The sequence below is a fragment of the Acanthochromis polyacanthus genome, chromosome 3 (genome assembly GCF_021347895.1).
Source record: "Acanthochromis polyacanthus isolate Apoly-LR-REF ecotype Palm Island chromosome 3, KAUST_Apoly_ChrSc, whole genome shotgun sequence".
NCBI classification, from domain to species: domain Eukaryota; kingdom Metazoa; phylum Chordata; class Actinopteri; family Pomacentridae; genus Acanthochromis; species Acanthochromis polyacanthus.
Genome location: NC_067115.1, coordinates 4,923,409 through 4,949,773, shown reverse-complemented (window position 1 = coordinate 4,949,773; position 26,365 = coordinate 4,923,409). Strand labels below are relative to the sequence as shown.

Sequence of the window (26,365 nt, the reverse complement as noted above, 5' to 3'; positions counted from 1 at the left end):
TGGATGGACGGATGTATGTAACTCTGGCGCACAGAGATGAGCTTTTAGAAAAACAATACCATAGGACCCTACATTTGCACTCGGTGGCTGCTTACATGACATTTTGCTAGAAATAAAATGCTTAGAGTTGCTTCTTCTTGGCTAAAAATCCCCATCTACACTGATCAGGAGGGCTGATCCTCCTGCTATTTGTATCTGACTAGTATTTCATTATAACAGTCTTTTTAGTTAACTTACATACTTTACATGACTAAAAGCTTTACAGATCTGGCACTACACAATGTGCTTAGCAAACATAAAGGTAATCGAAAAGAAATCCAATAAAAAGCAGGGAATAGCTGCCAACATTATCCAACACTCAAAGCAGGACCACCTTTTGGTAAATACAGAAAGCCAGAGCAATATCACCTAAAATCAATATCTCAATTCAGTATCACATTCACCTCCCTGATGATTAATGTAGTGACTATTTTTTTTTAAAATATAGCTGTGCTCAACATCTATCTTCAAAGCAGACATTTTAAATAATTTCAACCTTGCAGTAAACAGAGAATGATTGATTTGGAAGCCAAGTTACATTTATTTGATATTCACCAGTAAGAACGCCTTGCTTTTAGCCAAGCTTTTTAATACTTTAGTTCCCTTTAGAGGAAAATCTATACTTAAATCATCCATTGTCGTATTGCGTTGCCCTGAGAACATCTATTTTATGTCATATTCACTGGTTCAGACTTTTAGTTAAGCATTTGCTGAAATAAAAATAAAACTTCAGCACTGTGTCTAATCTCTTGTTACTTTGTGAAATCAACAACTGAACAGCTTAAATAGCGCAGGCATTTCGCACCAAACAAAGGTGCTTAACAAATTATTTACTCGAGCATATAGAACAGATTTAGCAAACATCTTTGTAACCGGCTGCTTTGTCTCAAAGTCTCCTGGATAGGTATTAGATTTTCTCTTGTTACCTTTTTGTTTGACACACACCCAGCATATTCCGTGACATGGTGTTGTTTAAGATGTTTAAACAAATCGGGCTTGTTTCCCTGCAGAGACACAACTTTTTTCTTGTAGTATTTGCATAAAGCTTTGTTCCGTTCTGTATCGTATTTGCTGAAGCCAAAGTATGCCAACATGACGGCTTATTTTTTTCTCTGTACCAGCTTTGTCGTCTGCACCTGTGGCTGCTTCTGTTTCTTCAACTCTGGGTAGATTTGTCGCTGTCCTTGTTGTCCCTCGGTAACACTGGTTGGAACTGCCGGTTGCAAGCTGGGAGGGAAAAAAAAAATGCAGAATTTGTGTGAGGATAAAAAAAAGATTACAAGTTCTCGTTAAATGTGTGGTGAATGGCGGTAATTTGTTGTTAAAATTACATAAAAGTCAGTGCAATTCCAGATCATTAGATGCAGGCCGACGTGCGATCATGAGTCGGAAGCGCTTTATTAAGCCACATTAACTATTGCAGCCTTAATATGTAAAACTATGCACAAACACCACACAAATTACTGTGATATTTCCAACAGCTGCATGGTAACCCAGCAGCGCCTGATTGGCTGCCTTCACACCTCCATCCTCCTCCGCTCCCCCGATGTCAGTCACCTGAAACACTCCACCTGTCGGCATTTCTTTCTTGCCTGGCTGTCTGTCTGTCTGCCAGCCTGGTCAACCTGTCAGTCTGTTTCTGTGTCAGTCTGTGTTGGCATGACAGGGCTGACTGCAGGATTGTGACTGTGTGCTTCAGTGTATGTCACCCACACACAAATGGGAAACGTACACGGTCTTCACACGCATGCACCGATCAACCAGCACATTAAAAGCACTGACAGGTGAAGTGAATAACACTGATTATCTCGTTACAGTGGCACCTGTCAGTGGGTGGGAAATATTAGGCAGCAAGTGAACAGTCGGCTCTTTAAGTCGATGTTTCGGAAGCGGGAAGAAAAAAGGGCATCGTGAAGATCTAAGTGACTTTGACAAATTGAAAGGGCTAGACGACTGGTTCTGGGGCATCTCGAAAATGACAGGTGCTGTGGGGTGTTTTCAGGATGCAGTGATTAGTATCTACCAAAAGTGGTTCAAGGAATGAAACCTGGTGAACCGGCAACAGGTTCATGGTTGCTCAAGAGTGGAGAGTGAAGGCTGACCCATGTGGTCTGATCTCACAGAAGAGCTGCAATATTATAATATTGACTCAGTTTTTTTAGCTTGACTCTGGCGACAGCTTGTTTCCCGCGGCTAGCATTGTGAAAGCTTGGTATTAGCATCTTAAAGCTAACGCTAACCTCCTGGAGTTGCCTCAGACATTTTCTGGTTTTCCTCTGAATGTATTTCTAACAGACAGAAGCTGAATTTACAGCTTATCTCGAGAAACTGAAATAAATCAAAGGCGTTATACTCGAGTACTGCATAGCTACGTAGCACAGTTCACCATGGAAAGCATATAGTACACTCACTGGCCACTTTATTAGGTACATTTTGCTAGTAAAAAGTTGGACCCCCTTTTGCATTCAGAATTTCCTTATTTCTTCATGGCATACTTTCAACAAAGTGTTGGAAACATTACCTAGAGATTTTGGTTCGTATTGACATGATAGCATCACACAGCCGCCTCAGATTTGTCGCCTGAACATCCATGATGCCAATCTCCTGTTCCAACACAGCCCAAAGGTTCAATTGGATTGAGATCTGGTGATTGTGGAGTACAGAGAACTCACCGTCATGTTCCAGAAACCAGTTTGAGACGATCTAAGCTTTGTGACATGGAGCATTATCCTGCTGGAAGTAACCATCAGAAGATGGTCCACTGTGGTCATAAAGGGATGGACCTGGTTAGCAACAGTACTCAGGTAGGCTGTGGAGTTTAAATGATGTTCAATTGGTATTAAGAGGCCCAAAGTGTGCCAAGAAAATATCCCCAAACCATGATGTCACCACCAGCCTGAACCGTTAATACAAGGCAGGGTGGATCCATGCTTTCATGTTGTTTACCAAATTCTGATCATCTGAATGTCACAGCTGAAATGGAGACTCATCAGATGTTTTTCCAGTCTTCTACTGACCAGTTCTGGTGAGCCTGTGTGAACTGTAGCTTCAGCTTCCTGCTCTCAGCTGACAGGAGTGGTACCTGGTGTGGTCTTCTGCTGCTGTAGAACATCTTCTCCAAGGTTTAACGTGTTGTGCATTCAGAGATGGTATTCTACATTCCTTGGTTATAACCAGTGGCTATTTGAGTTTCTGTTGCCTTTCTATCATCTCCAACCAGTCTGCCCATTCACCACTGACCTCTCACATCAACAAGGCATTTTGGTCCACACATCTGCCGCTCACTGGATATTTTCTCTTTTTCGGACCATTCTCTGTAAACCCTAGAGATGGTTGTGTGTAAAAATCCCAGCAGATCGGCAGTTTGTGAAATACTCAGACCAGCCCGTCTGCCACCAACAACCATGCCGCGTTCAAAATGCTCAGTTTGAACTTCAGCAAGTTCTCTTGACCACATCTACACGCCTAAATGCACTGAGTTGCGGCCATGTGAAAGGCTGATTAGCTATTTGTATTCACAAGCAACTGAGAAAGTGTGCCTAATAAAGTGGCCGGTGAGTGTATAATCGGCACATGAAGTTTAGAACTAGATCATGCAGCAATAAAAGGAGGCGTCTTGGTCTGATGAATGTTGTTTTCTTTCATATCATGCAGACAGCCAGGTGTGTCTGCATTGTTTACCAAGGCAAAAAAAAAAAAAAAAAAATGGCACCGCTGTGTACTATTTGAAGAATGCAAGTTAGTGGAGGCAGTGTGATTCTCTGCACAATGTTCTGCATTGAAACCTTGGCTCCTGGCATTCTGTTGATATTATTCTGACACGTATAATCCACCTGAACATCGTTGTAGACCACATCCATGGCCACAGCATTCATTGAAGGCAGCAGCCTATTTTAGCCGGATAATGCTCCCGGCCACACCGCTCAGGAATGTTTCTAGGAGCATGACAAAGAGTTTAATGTGTTGACTCGGCCTCCAGATTCCCCAGATCCCAACCCTACCGAGCATCTGTAGCATGTGCTGAAATAACAAGTCAGATCCTGAGAGGCCCGTCTCAAAACCTTTGTCTCCTGGTAACATTATGATACTAAAGGAAACCTTGGAAGGTCTGTGGAGCTGATGCCTCGACATGTCAAAGCTGTTCTGTTTTTGAGTGGAACGTACACAATATTACGCAGGTGGTTTTAATGTTGTGGCAGTTCAGCGCTAAAAAAACCCTTTATATTGATTACATGCAGTATTTACATATTTTGCAGACTATTTCAATAAATGAAGAAAACTTTCTGCCATACATAGATATTGAAGATATTGCCATTGGGAATATTTTTTATTAACAAGAAGGACAAATTTGTCTCTGAGATACCGTAGATTTGTCGAAGGGCAATAAAGGCCTGCTATACCATTTATGGCAATGTTTATGTTAATCTAAAAGAAATATAGATTGACATAGCTTGATATTTGAGGGTAACACTTCAACCTCTCTTTACTATTTGTAAGCAACTATGAAACATTTATAGTGACGTATCAACAGTTTATAAATGATTGATAACATGGTGTAGCATTTCTGTAATCACATTAAATGAAATAATGCCTTACAGTGTATTGTAAAGCATACTGTAAAGCCAGACCCTCAGAGGAAGGGTGCCAGAAAAAATATGTTCAAAAACCGTAACATTTTGTAACATTCAGTAACTGCAAACATTATTTAAAAACATAACTACAAATATCTGTAAAATGATGTGATTATTTAAATTATTTAAATGCAGCTGTTTGATTTTATAGTTGCAAATTGTAAATGAGAAAATTAATATTTAGAAAATTACTATTTTTGATGTTGACATTATGTGAAGTTTTGGCCTTTTTTTTTTTGCTTTTTACACTCAACATGTAAAATAATATATTTTTATTTAATTGTACTGATATTTTCTGGAGTTTACCAAAATTGAGAAAGTCAGCAGTAGCCTATAACTTTACAATAAAAATTTTTTCCATCCTTAATTTACATACTGCTTCTTTCAAATAGGTCCAAATATTTGTAAATCAACAATTTAAATATAGTGCAATTTTTCCATCAAATGTAAAAGAACAATTAAAAAAGACAGACATTTTTCATCTGGACATTATTTACAATTTTGTCCTCTTTTTTGGGGGGTTTACATGTAAATTTATATATTCTTTTGTGATTTTACTAGTTATCTGCAAATTAACAACACAGGAAACGCCAGAAAATTTACGGTGAATTGTTAAAAAAAATTAATTTCCTACAGTGTTTTGATTGTGAACGTATAAAACTCACACATACTGCATGTTCAGATCTATGAGTAAACTATAAATACACAGTCATGATGTTGTCAATCAGACGACGCGTTCCACTCACAAATGATCAAGTCACAGTCTGTTAGAATGATAGTAGCCCCTGCAGTAGTCCCACACATAAAGGTCATCAGGATGATGTTTAATTGACGACACAGACACATACTGGATGTGAACACTTCCGCACACGATGCTTAACTCAAAGTCATAAAAGTGGGACAGCAGATTTTCTCTAAAGACTAGAAAGATGACTCTCATACAAGACGTCCGCTCTAAATCATTTAAACTGCTGTTGTTAAAGTATACTGTATATTTACTGGGTCTGCTCTGTTGTTTGTTGTTTTTGTGCGTGTGTATTTATTTTATCTTTTTTGCTCCCAAAGAAAACTGGCCAAAGGTAGGACAATATCCTAATGTGATGTGACAAGGCATCAACATGTGCAGCTCCAAAAGTCTGAAAGTAGAACATTATTTTTGCAGCAATGTGGTGCATCAACAGTAACAATCAGATGACGTGTGTCGCCCAACAACATCAGAGAGCAGAAGTTTCTTCAACATTTTCCAGCAATCATACAGGAAGAGATGCCATTTATAGCCATAGCAGAGCACAATGCAGGACACAGTTAGAGTGGCACTTGCTTTTGAAATGCTGCCGAACCCTGTTACAGTTCTGCCAATTATGACTCACAGCTGAAGGCCACAACTTCATTCTTAGTCTCCAGGTGTTGTTGAAACTCTGTGTAATGTGCAACGAGACTGAATGATGGAAGAAGATGAGGCAGGGTGAGAAGAGTGCTACAGCAAACTGTTACATTAACACCAGGGGTGTGAATCATTGGTTTTACAGTGAATAAATGTAGGAATGCATTCTGACTATCTGAGTCAAGAGGGGGCTTGTTGTTTTTTTGTTTGTTTGTTTTTGTGTCCATCTTTTTGATTTTGAAACTGCTGCAATAATGGTAGTAATAATTATCTGCATGTATATTTAAGGACAGTGGATGGCGTTTTCTCGGTTCTCATCTAGTGATCATATATTCTGGTCATGTGACAGGCGACGTAACATTTTTGTTATTTCAAAAATACTAAAATGATAATGAAACAGAATTAAATCAATTCAAAACATCTATATAATCTTACATGTTCCAATTTTTTCCTAAACTGTATGATGCACATTTGTAAAAGTTTCAGCTTCACAGTTTACACAAATTAGGAATTATTATGGATTTAATTTGCTACTGATTACTGTGAAAAGAGCAGGATCTATGTACTGAGGTGGGATAATGTATAGCCAAAGAATTGATGGAAAGAATCAATCATTGCACCTGTCATTAGCAGGCCTTAATTGCAGATACCATATGAGAAATGTTAAAAATCCCATATTGTTAGTGTAGAGTGTCCAAAGACAAACCTCTGGGAGACTGACAGCTGTGCTTGTTTTGACTCTCCCAGTGGCATTGGAGTCATATTTTATTTATTTAAGTAACAATGCATTCATACTTTATGTAAATTTAATCTCTCAATTGAAACATGTAAATGTGGTTTCAAAGCCTCCTCCGCGCTGCCAGGAATTAGCTCACGTTTGGTTGGAGAAAAATGGAAGCCTTTAATCATGTATTAATATGATCACCTAAAAATGGTGACATGGAAATGTGCATTAACTGGTTTTTCTTTGTCCGCTTGTGTGCAGTGAAAACAAAGCTGTCAACACAGCATTGACACATATGGTAAGCTGTCTCTTTGAAACATCCTGCAGTAATGTTTTTTAAATGTTTATTGAAGCTGTGTTTCCTTGATACCTGATAAATGTAAGCCCTAATGTTCACTCTTGTTTTGATGTTAATGCCTGCTTCTGAAGGAAATGCCTCTTTCTAGCTAGTCTTTATCTTCGTCATTGTTCTGCTGCTGCACAAACAGGTAGGTGTGCTGTAGGTTTTTAGAGCATTTCTGCTAAAAGTAACTTCTTTTGTCTGGAGAGTGGAGACGACACTGATAGGAGTGATGACAGCGAACCAAAACACTTAAGCGATGGGTCAGAAAACTAAAACTACAAAAAGGGTACTAACATTTTGCCCACTTTTGTTCTCTTTGCAAGTATCTAGTTTTGAAGCTACACATTTCAGATGAGCACTTAAATGTCTCACACTCTCTCCTCGTGTTTATTGTCCTCTTAGGTGATGTTTGTCTGTTTTCTCCCTCAACACCTCACCCCAACTGGTTGAGAAGGATGTCTGCCCTCCCTGAGTCTGGTCCTGTTGGAGGTTTCTTCCTGTTAAAAGGGAGATTTTCTTTTTTACTGCCATCACAGAATTTGCTCAAAGGGAATAATTTGGATTTGTTGAGTTTCTGGCTATGACAAAATATTCTCAGGTCTCTATCTTACTATGTAATGCCCTCAAAATGACTTATCTTGTGAACTGGAGCTACTGCGTATAAACAAAACTGGATGGAAGTAAAGGAAAATGTGAATTTGGCATGATAAACTAAGGTCAGCATTCAAAACCCCCATCATGTGTACATTTTTAGTGCTGAAACTAAATTATTCTTCAGAATTAAAAGATGATTTGTCATCTAATTTACCTTTATAATCTATCACTAATAACATCCTGACTCATCACTCATCTGCATATTCATCCTTTTGGAGTGATAGGTCAGAGGTCAGCCTCCTCTGTAGCCCTGGAGCGATGGCAGATTATTTAATATGTGATTCATAGACACTTCAGCATCGCCTGTTTTGCAGTTGATGTTCATTCGATCCACACATGTCCACAGAGACGGACAGGAGAAAGGATTTATGTGAACAGATGAGGTCCATCTCTCTCTCTCTTCCTGTTTCTTCCCGTCTCCCCTGCCTGACCTCATCGTCCACCTCTCATCCCCCTAATTCCTAATTACTCCATCACGCATTATGAGGGTCACTAGGGTGCAGTTCACTCCAGTGTCATCTGTAATCTACAGCCATGTAGTGGCAGATTACTGGATTTATATATAGTTTCCATAGCCCCCAATGTGGCACATGATGTAAGCCAGGGAACATATGACTGTCGATTTATGCTATCTGTGAGAAAAGGGCAGCTCATGTGCAACGCTTTGAACAGAAGCCCTGCTTTTCTTTTCTTTTTTTTTTACACTACTGTATCCATTCAATCACTACTCCTTCAAGTGCATTATTATTTTTTTAGCTATTCATCCACTTCCATGCCTGCGTTGGTGTGTGTATATTGTGCATGTGTGCCTGCATTAAAGAGGCAGTTAATCTGACCATGTCTGCTGGCAGGACGTCAGGTTGCCCCATAGTGCATTCAGGCACACAGCCAACCTCAAACAGCATTGAACTGTTCCGTCTGGTGGGCTGCTGTGGCTCTGTTTCCAGGAGCACAGACCTGATGCATCCACCAGCAGCTGGAGTGCAGAGAAACACCCAGTAAATGGGCTCCGATCACTCCAACCAAAAATACAGGATTTCTCTGCTGCAGAGCTCCACTAGCCTGGATTTCACACAATTTCATCAAGAACTTTCCCTGTTTGGGGTTTGATACTATGGCACTTATCAGGCTATCTCGCTCTCCAAGCTTCTAATCTAAATGAGTGTCTGCGGCGCTTCAAGTGCCATGCATCCCCTCTCTGCACTACCAGGAACAGCTGGCTGGCTGGTCGCTTCAGCTCAGAGGCGAAGCGTTGGATTGAGTGTGATTGAGGCACATAGCTATAGAAAGAGAGAGGCGGGGAGAGAGAAAGAGAGAGAGGGAAACTGAATTCCAGCGAATTAATCACCGTCTGTTCCCGTGTGAGAGAGAGGGAGTCAAAGGCAGTCAAACAGAGAGAGAGAGAGAGAGAGAGAGAGAGAGAGGGAGAGAGGGAGAGAGAGAGAGGAGGGGGAGTGGAGCCTGACGCAGTGTGAGAGGCAGAAACTGAGAGCGGAGAGAGACAGAGAACGAGGGAGACAGCAGCGAGGAGGCAGCGCATCACATCAGGCGCCGTTTTGCATCCAAAAAATCTTGACGCGGGTCAATCGCCACATTGGCTGCTGCCGCTGCTGCCACCACCGTAGAGCCGCTTCCCGGCCACTGCTCTTCACAGAGACCGCAGGAGACAGGAGCAAGCTGGGACAAATCACTGACAGACAAAGACTAAAGAAAAAAAAAAGACAAAAGAAGAACCACAGCCACACATACTGCCAGAGGCAACGAGCGGAGACCTGCGAAGCGAATCCGCGTCTTCCTCCACCACGCCGGCATCTGGACCAGGTAAAGTGAAAAGCACAATGTGCAGATTTGCGCACAGAGCTTTGGCTTCTTCTCATGTGGCTGCCTTGTGATGGCTGGACTCGCATTGCGTAGGCAACTTTAGAATATGCCAACAGCTCCTGGCATTCCTGCGGTTCTGAAATCACCGACACTGAGCCCATCTTTCTCTTTCTGTGTGTGTATCTGTGCGTGTATTTGTGTGCAGTGTCGAGATGAATGAGGCGAATTTGCTGGTTGGCTATCCCCGCGCAGCTCCTCTTGCTTGTCTTATCTCCATCCCCGTGTGTTCATTGATAATGCGGGCGCAGATACACAGATCCAGATTTACATTATCGGCTCCTGGTGGATGTGCGCGGTGCCTGGTGGTCCCGTTCGTGCTCCAGCCAGTGCAGCCCATATCCGAACTGTGCGCAGCTTATGGTGTTGTGTCTGAAACGTGCCATGTTTTGCGCACATCTGAGGCTGGTCACTCGGCATTAATGTAGTTTTTGTCCCGGGACAGGCTGCAGTGCCGGAGCCTTCACCTCCGCAGCGCAGTCCGGCGGGCTGAGCGGTTCAGTACCCTGGACAGCGGCTGTCCAGTCCGGGCTGCAGGCGGTGAAAAACAACCATGAGAACTCTTTATTATCCCTTCTCTCTGAGATGTGCCACTTCCATCTGTATGCTCTTCAGTCTTTCCTACTGTGGTTCTGCAGAGTCTGATAGAAGACAAACTTCAATGCTTAACACATAACTTCAGATTTCCCATTAAGTTTGTCTCAGCATGTAGATTAATACACTGCAAAATATATTAATGCCTGCAAGAGATTGACTGTGTAGACAAATTAAAGAAATACTCCAGGGATTTAGCACTACATTCTCATTAAGTTAAAACTACAATTAAGAAAACATTTTGTTGCATTCCAGCTACCTTAGAAGAAAGTAACACAATGTTTTACAGTTTATACAAAGTGGAAGAAACTTTATGCTGCCCCTTTAAAGGAAAAAAACTGAGAAAATGAGCAGAGAAACATAATTAATCAGGATTCTTCTATACAGGGCACAAAGGGTCACTGACTGGCTTAATGAGCATGGAAATGATGTGAATCATATGCTGTGGCCTTCACAGTCACCAGATCTCAGCCCACCTGAGGGAGACTTCAGTGTGACGTGTTGGTGCCTTTCACTGCCATCATAACAGCATCAAGTGTAGGAATATCTTTTATAAGAGTCGTTCCTCTAGTAGAGTGTTGTAGACAGTATGACAAAGAGCAGTGCAGCTGTTGCGGGGGCAGCAAACTTCACTAAAGCACTTATTTAATTTGCTAGCCATCTGTATTTTTAGCACAACTAAATGCAAAAGCTCTATTCCCCTGCTCTAAGCTCTGCACAGTCACAACTAAATGTGACCGTGCAGCCAAACGCAGGACCTGTTCACACAATGCTGATGCAAAGTTAAATCACAATGCCCAACTGAGTGCATGTTAGTGGCACAAAGTCACTCAGTCAGTTGAATTTTGGCTCCAGTGCCCTGTGCCTGCTTCCTACTGCCCCACTATCTGTTGTAACGGATGTTATTGCCACTTTGTCCCATAGGGCATGGACTACTAACAGAGTTTTTCCACTGACTGACTTCAATTGTTGGCTGAGTGCCACAGAGGGGGAGAAGGAAAGAAAAGGAAGACCGAAAGATTGATAGAAAGAGAGAGAGAGAAGCAGGGCTGCACTCCTGGCACCATGAATAGACATGAGGTAGTTACAGTACAACAGCTTCAATGACTCATTTCAGGACATTATGCTTTTGAGATAGAGAAATGGTCGGCTGCCTCTTTTCAAGGCCAGAGATCCTCTGTCACAGTGAAGTCTTCAGTTATCCTGGGAATTCACTGATAACTATCTTAGAGGTCGCTCATCTTGCTTTCATCCTGCATTAGTACTGCAGTGCTTGCTGCAGCACACTTCTCCGGCCTCGCGAGTTGTAAGAGAGGAACACTTCCGATCAGGGCTGTAACAAAAGGGACAAACCTGTGGTGACCAACCTGCTCTGTTTGTCTCTTTAGTGGTAAAGGCTTCACTAAATAACACCAACCAACACCTCTCTAGAAGCAGGCAGCAGCACAGTGAAAGCTTTTTGTGCTGCGGTGGCAGAAGTGTCAAAAGAGGTAGGACTCTAATGTTACATCTGTAATAAGGCAGGTGGCAACATTAAAAATCAGCCGTAATGAAAAGTGACAACTTTAGTAGAGAGGAACTGCCAGAATGTCTGCAAGTGGAAAATGAATGAAAAGTGATGGGCTTCATGTCTCTGCTGTCTTGTCGTTGTACTCTGCTGTTGCGTTCAACCTTCACCTAGAGTTCTAAAAGGATTTTTTTCTTTTTCTTGTTGTATCATTTACCGTAGACCCAAGAGTGAGCTCTCCATCCGTGGTACAATCTTAGTACCTAGAGGCATCACTGTGGGGCAAGTTCTTCAAGAATACTAAAGAAGCACTACTGTGTAATGGGAGATCCCTCCTCACTCTCCCATCCATTTAGCGCATTTTTCGCCCCTTTGACTGCCTCTGCAAGGGAGCAACATGAAGCACGTATCCGTAGAAATCCCAGGCTAAGTTTCAGAATCAGCTCTCATCAGTTGTTATTTGTCAAAGACATCCATATTTCAACAGAAACTGGCTCCCCATATTAAGCATGTTGATGTAGGGAGCGCTGGCATATCTCTTGTCATAATGTTGATCTTTGTTGAGAGGGAATACCCCGTGGTGTGGAAGCAAATCCACATGCATAGTTAACATGGCACCTCTCTGCTGACTGGGTCTGTATGAAGAGGCATTTTTAACTTTTTTTGCAGAGGAATTGACTGTTAGATTTATTCATTTTCTGATTTGTTACTGAAATACAATTGGAATGCAAATAGGTTGCACACAGATCTCGGATTATGCTACATTTCACAAGAAAAAAGATAAACATATAATATTCTTGTTAAGTTTTTTCATTTCATTTCACCCCTATGCACACAGCGTCATGTCGTGTACCAGACACAAACACACAACAGATGTACATACACCTATATGAACAAAGCGCCTGCATAAGAAGAAGAAGAGGGCGATGTAAAGACACACAAATGCACACATGCATATACTGAGGTGCACACATGCAGGCTGCAGACACACACTCCACAGCACAGTACGCAGACGCTCAAGCAAGCACATGGATTAATAATGTACCATATTCCCTGTAGGAGGCTAGTTAGCATTTCAGGAAGATTGCACAAACACTGGGGAACTGTAATTAGGAAGTTATTGTTACAAGTTGCAACTCACACACACACACACACACACACACACACACACACACACACACACACACACACACACACACACACACACACACACACACACACACACACACACACACACACACACACACAAAAAAAATGCAAACTGTAAAAAGTGGTAGGGGGTGTGGATGGGGCAGTTTATTATCCTTATTTATATGTCGGATGCCTTCTGTTACTCTAAAATCTCCTTTTCAAGATGTTTTTGGCAAAGATAGGCAACAATGACAGTAAGCTACAAACACCACAAGGCAGGAAACATTAAGTACACCACGACTGCACACACAGATTAAGTCAGAAAAAAGACTGTAGCCCAGACAAAACCTGAACACCACCTTAAAACAACCCGAGAGCTGCCTGCAATGAAACTAACACATTCAAGTTCTAAAATACCCCAAACACTGGCAGCCTGAAAAGCCAGCACACAGTAGTACAACACAATGTGAGTGAATGGAATATAGCTTGTGGTGCACACGGCATTGAATAGTGCATTTAAAAATTCAACAGTAACATCTCTTTTCACAAACAGTCTTCCTGTCAGAAGAAAGTAGTCCAGTGAAATTTGCTCAGAGACGTTTAACTCATCATATTATGGTGCTGAAGGAGGAGGATCTCTGAAACCTGCGCAAATAAGACGATACCTGCAGACACCATCAGGGATGTGAGAAAACGAGACGTCTTTCATTGGGAGGTGGCTGATGGTATGTCATTTGTGAACGCTGTGCTGAAACCTTTTTTTTGGTCCAGCAAGGCTCATGAAAATTTGATCAGTCTCTTATCCTAAAAACAGGAATCATTTTGGGTCTGGAGGTGTAGATTCCTGGGAGCCGGTTTCATTAACCTGAATGTTACGTTTTGAAACCATGAGACAACCTCACAGTGACCTCATGCCTCATCTTCATAGCGTGAATGATGAATGAGATACTTGATGTATGCTGACGCATAGCTTGCTGTTGCCAGTGCGCCTGAACTGGAGCTAATCCCAACCTAAACTCTCCAGCAAAGGTCCTACACCTTCTCTCCTTCTTTCCTGTCCTTCCATGTTTCTCTCTCATCTCTCTGCCTCCATCTTTCCATACTGCCTCAACACACACCCTATTCATGCAGGCTGTGTGTGTATAGAGTCAGCTAGTTTGTATGCCGGCTGCTGCTACACCACCCCTCTCTGGAAATCAAGGAGAGATTGCGGTGTGGATTCTGAGAAAAGAGAGGAAGAAAGAGCATGGAGGGAGGGTGAAGAGGTGATAGAGACTGAAAGAGAGATGGAGAGAGGGATAGGGATGCCACAGGGTAAAATGAAAAAAAAAATAAAGGGATGGGGAAGCTGGAGAAAGCATTCAATAGATGTGTTTTCCTCCCATTCCGCTCCTCTCTATTCTGTCTTATTACCTCTGGCCTCTGTTCTGCAGACAGTACTGTCTCTGTGGCCGTTTGGAGGCAGTTTGGCCTGGCAGAGACTTGAAAATCCCTCTGATGCTCTGGTCTGAGGTGCTCTTCAGGGCTAAGAGCAGAATTCTCTCTGGCTGTCCCATTAGCTACTAGAAACTGGACTATTGAAATCGCATTACCCTCCCCAACCGAGTGGCACATCGGCTCTTCCTCCATTTTCCGATGAAGATCTGTCATTCAAACCCCAAGATACCAGCAGCAGGAGAACAACAGGGAGATTGGTTTTTGATTTGTCTCTGCTCTCCTATCTTTCAGGCATCTCTCTGTTTTCTTTCATCTCTGGTGACAAATTTCTCCGGGGTTTGGGTGTCATTTGTATCCTCTTTCTGTTTCTTGAAATATCCTGAGAGCAGCTCTGACAGATGCAATGATAGAGAAGAAGGGCACCGATGATTCTCTCTGTTACCTAACAGATAACTTTCACATTTCAGGGGGCTTATTCAATCCAAAAATGTTTTTACCCCCTTTTTGAAAAAGCACACAGTCCAGTTAATGCCAAGAAGTTTATTTTTAAAGCGGCTGACAGCCTATGACTCTGTCAGAGACAGAAGATATAAAGACGACACTCAGACTGCAATCTTATTTTATGTACAAGAAATTCATTATCTTTCTGTGAAATAAGCCCTTGGCCTCAAGAACTATTGTTTAATTACAGTTTAGCAACTGTTATTAGTAAAGGCAGGCCTGTCTAGCTTAGAGGTTGCAGTCAAAGCAAAACTAATTCAAAGAATGCGTGGGCTTTTAGAAACTATTAAAGGAACCAAAAAAAAAACCTCACACAACTGCAAAGTTTCAGGAAATGGATAAAACTGTGTCTGCTGTAATATTAGTTACCCTGGTAACTAGCCCACATAGTGTGTACCTGAACCAGCTCCTGGATGTTATATCACAGTTTAGTCTCTTTGTCCTGCTTTTATAGTTATGGAGGTTTGCAACCAGCAATGCCAGCCAAACTTGCTGCCTGAAATAGTGCTTTGTTCACCGAAGACACTGTTTAGCCCTCAGTCTACAGCTTATTTCCTTGTGATGTTAAAAGCAAAAATACAATTTCATTCATAAATCAATCTAATCTCATGCCGGATTGTCTTGCTTAATGGCAAAACAGGATAAAATATCAGAGTGATGGTAAAGATCAACATACAGAATTAATTTTTATAATCTAGATTTATATGCAATCTTTCTTGGAAATGATTTTTTGCTAAGTTAATTCATGATTTATATGTTATATAAGACATGAAGGCAGAAATTCCCATTAAAGTGTGAGCATTTTTAGTAGCACTCTGAAAGCCATAGCTTCATTTTTTACAGTGGGTCTTTTTACATCAGGAAGAGTCTGAGCAGCTGTGATTTCAAAAGTTAGTCTCTTCTGCTCATTACTTTGCATATCACGATTGTTCGCCATGGTGAAATATTGTGCATAAACTCCAGGCTGCAAGAGCATCACGTCCACACTTTTCCTAACAACCAAGCTAGGTTTTGTACCTCGGCCAGTTTCGTGCAGGTGAGGACTTAACTGCTGCATCTGTAATGAAAAACATGCAGCGCTCATTTCAGACAGGAGGATTATGTTCCCTTCAGTACACAGCTGCCTCAGTTCCTCCTTCAGCAGCAGCTTCTGGCGGGAGAAATGGTTTCAGATCGGCCAGAGGTTCAGGTCGACAAAAACGCAGATTGTAAGTTTTCTTTAATGTTAACACATTTCTAAATTAGTCAGCTGTCTCACACCTCTGTCACACCTTAAAATGTGTGAGATATGACTGAAACTCGATGAGCTTTGAGCATCGGTTTCTATTCTGGGTAACACCGTACGACATTATATCTGGATATGTGATCGTAAACTTCATGGTACTGAGGTGAAACATATCATCAGTTAATGTCATCAAACGCCACTCACTCTGCTCTCCACTGATTCTCGTCACACCACAAATTAATGTCTCGTAGATGGTCATTATTGCTTCTAATCATCACCTCTTCCTGGTTTTTGTCGTACACGTCAGGTTCATAATTATAAAGCTGTGGTCTGTCCTACATGAAAGAATACACATTATTGGCCTTTTAGTGTCAAAGGGACTGTTCTGATTCATATTTCTTGTTGTTAAACTGGACCTAGCATGGCTGCTCTCCCTCTTGTAACATCATAACCAAGGTTTGTCTTTTGAGATGGACAAAAGACAAAACCTACTCTAAAGGTTATTGTGGCACACAAATAGCACTTTCTTTACATGCAATTTTCCTGCACATTAATGTAGCGTGGTGGCCAACCTGCAAATGGCTCTTTAAATCTAATATTAATGGTCTCACAGGAGTAAGGTTGCTATTTTAAGTCGATGCTACATGTCTTTTACATGAATTCCCAGCTGGTGAGGATGCTAACTTTTACCTGAAACGTGTAGGTTTATCCCCAGTTATTTGGTACAACATTGTGAGGGCCTCAAATGCATATTTACAGCTTTAGAATTATTAGCTTCCTTGATAGAACTGACTAAACAAGTCAGCTGGGGTAGACTCAAGCCCCTCTACAAACCTAAAGCGCTGTATAGGTAATGGATGGATGGATGTTTATAACTGCACCTGTCTGAAATCCAACGTTTAAAAAATGTGGTTGTTCTGCCACCATTATAATCTGGACATTTATCTAGAAAAAGTATCTAATGGTCTGACTAATGCTCAGTTGCAAACATTAAAATCGGACATTTCTGAGCAGGGCTAGTGGGGGTTTACTCCTTATTTAGGGTTATGGCGAGGGATCAAAAGGAAGCACTGTGGCACCCAAGCAGCTACTTTGTGTGCATTTGCCCTACACGTGTGAACGGGGCATCCACAAAAAGAAAAATCATATTTCTTGCGGTTTCAGTCTGTCAAGTCACGTCAAGTCAAGTTTGTTTGTATAGCCTGCTATCCTATTCAGTGTCTCACTGGGCTTTATAGGCTCACAACAACAGCGGCTCTGAGCCCAAGCTTTCTAAGAAGACGAGAAAAAAACTCGCCCCCAAAAATGTTAGCACATAAAAATGGAACCGATTTGAGAGGAAATTCAAAGATAGACCCTCCCTCCTCTGCTGCAGTCTCAGAAAATTTCAGATGTGTGAATGACGGAGTTAGTCTGCAGCTACAATGTTTCCTATATAGCCTATAGGTTTGTGAATATGTGGAATAGTTTGTGTAGCCCAGTTTGAAAGGGGCTCAGGCGGGGGTGATGGTGAGCACAACGCTATGGAAAAAATGCAGTCCAAGGCCAGCTGTACTTCCACCTGCACCTTCGCAGTGGTGGAAATGAAGTCATGAGTGTTATTTTGTGATGCAGCATTACTGTCAGTCTGAACACAATGTAATATTAGCAGTAACATTCGCCACACAGTGAGGATTTACTTACTAACCAGCCCTCTCACTATGTTATCACAAAACCATAAAACCAGCTTCAGTCACAGCTTAATGTTTTCAAGCAATTATTTTTTTTACCATACACTGCAAAATTGATATTTATTATTGAGCCCTGCAAGCCCTCTTTTCCTCAGACAAGAGCAAAACATCTCGCAGTGCAGCGCAAAATAATTCAGCAGTATTTCAGTAATTAGTTGTAGCAGTTAGAAAATATTTACAGGGGCCAAACAGCATCAGAAATGACACGCAGTAAACACCAATCTGTGACACTGTTGCTTTACTCACACACACACACAGTACATATGTACAGTGTCTTTATACACGGATCAATAGCAGCACCAAAACCACTGACAGCTGAAGTGTAGAACATTCATCCTCTCGTGACAATGCAACATCACGCTGTGAAACGTTGGATTCTGGCATTCATGTGGATGTTCATTTGATTTATACCGCCCACCTAAACACAGCTGTAGACCAAGCGGTGACAACAGCCCTTCACAGCAGCAGGACGATGCCCTGTGCTCGAGGAACATGACAAAGAGCACAAAGCATTGACTGGCTTCCAAAGCCCCCAGATCCTAATCCAATCAGACATGAACGGGATGCAGCAGAAGAAGCTTGTTCCGCTGCCACCATCTTAATGCCAGACACCTCAGGACCCATCAGAGTTCCTGAGTCCGTGGCCTGATGCTTCAGAGCTGTTTTGGTGCATGAGGGGGTCCTACACAACATGAAGGCGGTGATTTAAATGTTGTAGTTGATCAATGTGTAACAGCAGTGAAGGAGAGGCACAAACTGTTATACTGAGGATTTATCAATTCAGCAAATTGATATTAATGTACATGTATCATTACAAAACGTAAAGGGACCAATAAAACTGATGGTTAGCAGGTAGTACATTAAAGAATGTCTCTCCAAATATTAAATTAAATTTAGTTTTATTTATATAATGCGGATTCATTCATGTCATCTGGCAGCACTTAGCATAGTGAAGTACAGACCTTACAAATAATAAACAGAGAACCAGAAAATTCAACAATCCAAAGTTTAACAGCGTTAAAACAGTTCTGATTTATGTTTTTTGCAGTTAATTGGTATTATCTATATGGCTGACAGGTGATGCAGTTTGATTTAATGCGTGCACAATTTAAGAGTCTACTGTGGAAAATTTCACTTGAATCTAGAAATTCTGTGACGTAAGTAAACCAATATTTTAAACTAAAAACTGGTTTAAATTCACTTGTTTTAAGAAATGAACATTTTTAGGGCATTTGATGAGACAGAGATGTGGTGTATGTGTGTGTGCAGAGTAACACAAACACACTGCCTGCTGTTTCTGAACTCCCCGTTGTACGCTGATGCGTTGTGATGCTGATGTAACGGTAAAGGTGACATTGACCGATTATTCCTGTTGCTTCTTTTTTAGGGTCCTCTCATCAAACATGGAAAATGTTTCCACTTCACTGATGTTCCTGTGCCGTGTAGTTTCTGTAGCATGTCCTTGTTCGCGTCTTTTTAAAAATCCTTTTTGGTTCAATTGAGCACTCCAGTTATTTACAAGCTTTGTCAAATCAGCCAGTTGGCAATCACAACAGGTTCTAAACCATACAAACCCTTTGTCAATGAGCGCTCGGTAACACCGGGGGGAAATACCAGAGCTTGGCAGGCAAACGTATGTTTGGTGTTTATGTGTGTGTGCTAATGTGTCAGTTTTGTGTGAAGTACTAAGCGACTGAACGGATGAGTAGGCAGGCTGAGTGTTGACAGAGGTCAGAGGTCATGTTTTTGCATGTTTATGTGAATTTAGGTGTGTCGTCTACAAGTGTGAGTCTGCGTGGGCGGGAGATCCTGTCGGAAAGGGAGTGTGTCTCTAAATGTGGGTATCGAGACAAACTAAATATCTCTCCTCGTATAATCCTTTAATTTCCCACAGCGCTGTGCATGTTATCGGTTTTTGTGTACCGAGTGTCTGTGTGAAGGAGAGAGTGTGTGTGCATGCAGCATGTGTCTGAGAGATGAGCCACAGAAAAGAAAAGGAAGCATGTCTGCAGCGTTCATATCTGACAGCTACTGGCACTCCACACTCCGTGCTGGAAGTGTGACATGCTCTGCACTGAGCCACATGCTTTGTTCTGTGTGAAAGTGAAAGCAATATTAGGTGTATATGATTTTATAATGGCTGTCTGTATGCAGCCTATCATTTTCTGCCTTTGTCTCGGCCACTTTTCTGTCTCTCGGGCATTGTGTTGTCAAGTGACATGTTGTCTTTAAGCTTTTTCAGATTGGTTTTGTTCAGAGAGCTTCACACAAAATGTTAAGAGTTTACTGTTTAATTTCAGCTTATGTGAGGAGGTGAAAACGTGCTGTACGTAGTCGTGACTGTTAAAGTGGCAGCTCTCCAGTCTGGGGCTGCAGCTAATGATTAGCTTCCTTATCAGTGAATCTGCCAATTATTTCTGATTGATGGATTATTTGTTTGGTCTATAATCCAACACAAAATAGTGTCGGTAAAAATGCAAGAACTTTATTTGCGAAGCCCAAATTCTCCGACCAACAGTCCAAGAACCAAAGACATTTAATTTACAATTATAAAATAGAGAAAAGCAGAACATTTTCATACTGGAGGAGCTGGATCCAGAGGGGGATTAATCAAATATAAGAACAGTTTGTGATTAACTTTTTATCAACCCATGAGTCAATTATTGACTGTTTGTTCAAGCCTTAAAGAGGTAAACTCCGCTTTTTAGAAGAAAATCCCAAACCAGGAATGTAAAAGCAAGTTTTCATTGTTAACAGAATCATTTACCACAGATATTTTCCTTACATTTAAAGACCTGGCTCCACATTTTGGAAAACAGTTTTGCTCCTTTGTAAAGAAAGATTGAAACCACTGTCTCTAAGGTACATAGGAAGCTGGAGCCAGCAGCTCAAAAACAGGACAGCTAGCTTGGATTTATGCAAAGTTGGCAACATCAGTACATCTAAAGGTCATTAATTAACATGCTATATCTCATTTGTTTGAACTGGACAGGAACCAAAGTGTATAAATACCTCGAAATCACACTGTCCCAAAAGGAAAAAACAAAAAAATGAGTATTTTTCTTTTTAAAGCTTTGGGGGTGCTAGTAGCTTCATTGGGTAGCTGTTTCTCTGTTTTGCTATCGGGATCCTCATAAATTGCACTCTAAACAAGACTGTTCCTTTTAAACTAATTCATATAATTGTAAATGATTACACCATTTAACCTTTGCTTGGTTCTACAAGGCACTTTACAATGTATTTCTCATTCACACACAAAAGATGCTAGCCTGCCAGTGTCTTTCTCCATGGACTCTTTGGCACATGGCGGTGTTGGATGCCGAGTTGTCGATCCTTCTGATTAGAGGACAACCGACTCTGTCACCTGAGCCATGACCGCCTTAAATCACTTCCATCAGTTCAAATCAAGAACTTTATTTATATGTAATATGTAGTTGAACACATTTAAACATTCCTGTAATGTAAAGCCAACTTCACTTTTCTCCAAAAGTGTGAAAAATGTGAGAGTTAAGCATTACAAATGTGTCTCTTGGTAATTATGGCTGCAGTTGGCTCAGGTGTAGAGGCTTGGCTTTATTAAGAAAGGCTTCACATGGGAAGGAAACATCCTTAGAAATTGAGAACAAAATGACAAGAAGTTGCAAAAGCAAAGGCAAGGCAAAGAGTTTCTAAATGTATCACAAAAGATCCATGTTAGATGTACTCCCATCCTTATTTCTCTATCCCCCTTAGATCTCCCACAGACATGCATTACCATGACAACCCAGAGAATCCTGGGTAACGACAAACAAGCAGCGCTGTCATCCGCTCAGGACTGTTCCAGTATTCTACAGCTACAGCAGGCAACGCTCTGCTCTGTGACGCAGGCAAACTTCACCCAGGCTAAGACTTCTTCATGGTTACATTTAATACTCTACAGAAAAAAGAGCTAGAGTAAGAATATTATTATATATATTAAGGTTTATAGTAGCTTTCTTGGATTTCATAACATTGTGACATCAATTTTCAGTACGTTCTTCCTCCTCTGCCGGTTTTGGAGAAAACAACATCCACATCCAAATTACCGTAAGTGAATTAGGTGCAAAGATCTTCACTAGTGAGAGTAGAGTCTTGTGCAGAGACAAGCCCATGACTCAGTGATTCAGTCTACCAGGAAATGAATCTGGAATCATATTAAGACCTTAAACAGCAGTTGGCAAAATAATCTCAGCCCATTTAATTCTATTTATGGAGCTTTCAGTCACATCACACAATCCACATCAGCAGAAAAACACAAAACCTGCTCAGTTCTGGTTCCTGAATTGAGAACCACTGAGCATCTCCACCAAAAACAAACATGTTTAGAACAGAAAAGTCGGCTCTTGTTCGTAACCAGAAATCACCAGGACCTGAAAGTGTCATGAGCAGATATAATGTAAAAGGGAAAACCAGTGGAAAAGTGTGCCATTAAAGACATTTTATACAGTGTTCATCTTGCACTTTTTACTCAATGTCTGCCCGTTATCCATCATTGGATCATGTAAATTATAATGAACTCAAGTGTATATTTGCAACAAGCTTATAGGCAACACCGAAAAGAAAAGCAAGATGTATAAAATGCTTACAAAAAAACTAATAAAGATAAACATGAGAAAATTGTGTTCTTCATTCAAAATCTCCACGACATCTATTGAGCAGCTACTCTACTTGAGTAGGGTATTTTATTTTCCTAGCAGAAATGATATTATTTTCTCACCTATAATCCTACACGCTGCGTTAAAGATCTGAAATTCATAACAAGAAAACAAAAATCAAATAATTGGTTTAAAGAAAGCTAGAATGTGGTCACAGTACCAGTTGGCAAGAAAACCATGAGAAATACAAAAGCATAATCCACAAAACAACTTTCACACAAAAGCAAAAGTGGGAAGTAACTTGTAACCAGGCAACACTGGCTAGTTCACCTCAGTGAACAGTAGGCCTGTACCTGGACCAGAGGAACAACAGGTAGCTTAATGGAAAGCTGCAAAATAAAAGCTCCAAAATAAAAGCAGCTCCAGCTCAATCTGTTCTGCATGCTTTAACAAAGAATCAGCACATTCTAGATGTTCTTTTAGCTTGAATAGTGAATAGAAAACAGCCTTTTGTCTTTTAAGAGAAGAAAACAAAAAAATCTTTATTAAATGTGGCCCTAAATAACATCTTCATGTTTGTCGACCGCTGCCTAATCTTCTAGTCTGCCTTCACATATGCCGTGCTGCTGCTGTCGCCCTCATAAATATTTCTTACATAAAAAGGAGAGCACGCTTGTTTAAAAGGTATTTCCCCATCTCGAGAACCAGCAATGCTCCAGAGATGGTTTTATTTCTAAAAGGCCTCAAATGCACAAATTTAAGAAAGCAAAGAGTAAATTTAGAGAACGAAAATATTACTTAGATTTAATCTCTGTCAAGCGCACAGAAATATAGAGGTGCAGTTTTGGCTGAGCTTCCAGATAAAATCAGAGTAGCATTTCATACAGCATGAAGCGCACGCAGACGCACGCACACACACACACAAACAGACACACAAACAGACACGCACACACACACGGCAGCGGCATGATGATGTCAGGACCAAAGTCACATCATCTTGGAGAGAAAACAGGCCAGAATCTCATCACAGCATCCTGAAATGAGATTACCACCCCAGCCTTGCTTTTATATAGAAGTCAATATATCATTCATCCCTCTCTGCCTCCTTCCCCTACAAATCGTATTAAACCCCAGATATGTCCCTTAGAATCAGGACTGGATTGCTGGGTGGGGTGGTCGGGCAGGAGGCAGCGAAAGGAAGAGGAGAGACAAAGATGCGAGTGTTCGCAGAGCGCTTTGTGCGTCACTCAGTGCAAGCTCAGTCAAGGACACATTGAGACGTGTAAACTCAAAATATCACACGCGGGAGTTTGTATCTGTTGTGTGTCTGCGTCCGTATGCGTGTCACACAAAGTTGGGTGCACCAGTATGTCAGACAGTGTGAGCAAAGCTGCTGCTCTCAAATCTCTGCACTCACAGCGGCTGCTGCAGCACGATGTAGCCAAAAGTATGTGGACGCCACAGTTTAGATGCTTCAAAATGTATATATATTACGAGCGTCATGAGATCAGAAACATATGACATACACATGACAAGCTCCCTCACTATTCCCCCTCAGGACTAGAGCTGCTTAAAGAATATGCATGCACAATATTTCAGCATAGAAGTAACTGGTGTCTTTGAGAAAACATCAGTGAGATGTTACAGCTGATATCAAGCAGTTTTTTTGCCCCTAAGATACTCTCTATGTCATAACTGTAATAAATGAAAGGTAGCCCAGAGTGTGTGTTTCAGCGTAAAATACTGCAAACACTGCTCATTCGTTTTTCAGTGACTGTAGCTTTAAACCCAACTGAGCGGCTGCTGCCCACTCCCCTTTCGGAAAGACGACCAGAGGCACATCTCTCTCCGTTTCTGTTCTGTTCAGTGATTGGCAAAGGGGGAGGAGGAGTCAACTGGGGGTGGGGCTTATCCTGTTGTGACATCACAGCAGGCTGCAGCCCTGAATGACTTGTTAAGAGATGCACTCTGATCTATGGAGAAAGAAAACATAGTCCCTTTGTAAGGTAGCTGGAAAATGAAGGTCATTCTACTTTTTAGGATTAGATATAGTTGTTAGCGTCTTAGCATTTAAATACACTGCAAAAAAAAATCTTTAAAAAAAAAAGAAAATCTGGCGTGAAAGAAATGCTGAATTTCTGTAATGTTCAAAAACTGAAAACAGTGAAAAGAAGAAAAGCACTCGGAGAGTTCAGTACTCTGTCAAGGCTGTTCATTCCCATATGGCATTGTCAGAAATGTAGCATATTGTTGTAGAAATGCAGCATTTTTTTTATTAGTTATTGATAATCAGAAATCATAGCAACATAGAATGTGGCCATTAAATATAGATGTACCCACAAACAAAAACCCACTTGCGTAGAGCAGAGGCGTGTGTTATGCATGTGTACATTCTGTACACGTACCCAGTTCACAACCATCGATATGTAGTAGATTACAATCATGTGATCGTTAGCATTCACTTGTTGTCATAGTTACAGTGACGCCTTGCCGCCATCTCGCAATGATAAACAAATCTTTACCAAATCCGTGGATCCAGACTATAAGCCGCATCACTGCCAAAATATAATCACTTGGTCGTTGTGTCATTTCTGACCTTCCCTGAAACTTTCATCCAAATCTGTTTGTTTTTGAGTAATGTTGAGCACAGAAAGATTCACAGAAGGACAAATGTATGCCCTTTGTCAAATAACTGCACCACGTTCCTTGGTGTAATAACAGCAAAATCTGTAAAATACTGATATTTTAGCAGTTGTAAATACAGGTAAATTATGTAATTTCAGGGCCACACATCGTAAAAGAACATAATGCTATTGTAAAAATACAGGATTATTGGTGCGGACATTATGCACAGTTTTGGCTGTTTCTATTATACAGTCAGCATGTCAATTATCGTTTTTTTCTGTGATTTTACCACAAGTTATCTGTAATTTAAACAGGGGCAGTCTGTAAAATGAAAATGTCAAAATATTTTACTACATATTTAATCCACATTTTTTCTTTCAAGTAATGACAGATATGTGTACAAAATGTGTACATTTTCAGTCAAAAAATGGACAAGAACAAATTACTACTAGTAAAACTTCAGCTATCAGCAGAGCCCTAGCTTTTCTTTAAACAACACTGGCATACCTGTATGTACACTGAAGCATTGTTATTTCAGTGTAACCATTCCTCCTGCCCAGACCGGCTACAGAACTGATTCCTGCTATGAGCTGCTATGAGCTTTAGCTTTCTGTGTAACGCAAATCAGGTGGGAATTTTCCACAGTTTCAGGCTTTTTTGCCCCAAATTACTTTTCCTATCCTTTTTTTAAAACTATCCCTCGGCTATAGCTTATCAAGGAAACAGTATTTCCTGAGCGACTTACTTTAGCAGATTTGTACTCGACTACAAACTTGATTTGGCCTGTCAGACTGCTGAAACAGGACTGGATTCTGTTCCCCATCTCTCATATGAGAATTACATTAGGAAGGATCTCTCTTTGGACAATATGAACAGGAGCAGCACGCATGGTGCATCCAGGCACATGTTAGATATTAAAGATAAATAAAAGTGAAGCTATCCTACGCTGACTTTGAGCCATTCTTACTGCTCCACATTAGGAGCAGATCTCACTAATGCTCTTACGGGTGAATAAAAGTATTTCCCTGAAGCCGAAATCAAAATCGTATGGAAAGCTCTTTCTAAGAGACTTGAGGCTGTGCGTCCATATTCTTTATGGTTCTGTGGTACTTCTTATTTTTCTTCCTTTTCCTTTCAAGAACGGGCCACAGAATACAAACAAAAAATAAAGCCTCAATGGGAAATAAAACAGCAAACAACAAAAAACACCACTATGCAGACATGCAACTGTGTGCTCTCGGCCAAAGAGAACATATCCCCTCAGGAAGAAACAGAAAAAGTCTACTGTCCTTACACTGTACCTCATCACACAGCAGTGTGACTCACCCACCCTTCTCCTCCCTCTCTGG

The 26,365-nt window shown here is 41.1% G+C and overlaps 1 protein-coding gene and 1 long non-coding RNA gene across 2 annotated transcripts in view; one reads left to right on the top strand and one right to left on the bottom strand.

Annotated features, from left to right (window-relative positions):
* Nucleotides 1–492: 492 nt before the first annotated feature.
* Nucleotides 493–26,365, bottom strand: part of LOC127533151 (uncharacterized) — a 128,404-nt gene continuing 102,531 nt past the window's right edge. Inside the window, exon 6 of the long non-coding RNA XR_007940894.1 lies at nucleotides 493–1,266. This is a non-coding gene — a long non-coding RNA (uncharacterized LOC127533151). The remainder of the gene's footprint in view (nucleotides 1,267–26,365) is intronic.
* LOC110961347 (protein ELFN1-like) overlaps nucleotides 9,113–26,365 on the top strand; it is a 144,386-nt gene continuing 127,133 nt past the window's right edge. Inside the window, exon 1 of the mRNA XM_022208931.2 lies at nucleotides 9,113–9,596. The gene's annotated coding sequence lies outside the window, so the exon portion shown is untranslated. The remainder of the gene's footprint in view (nucleotides 9,597–26,365) is intronic.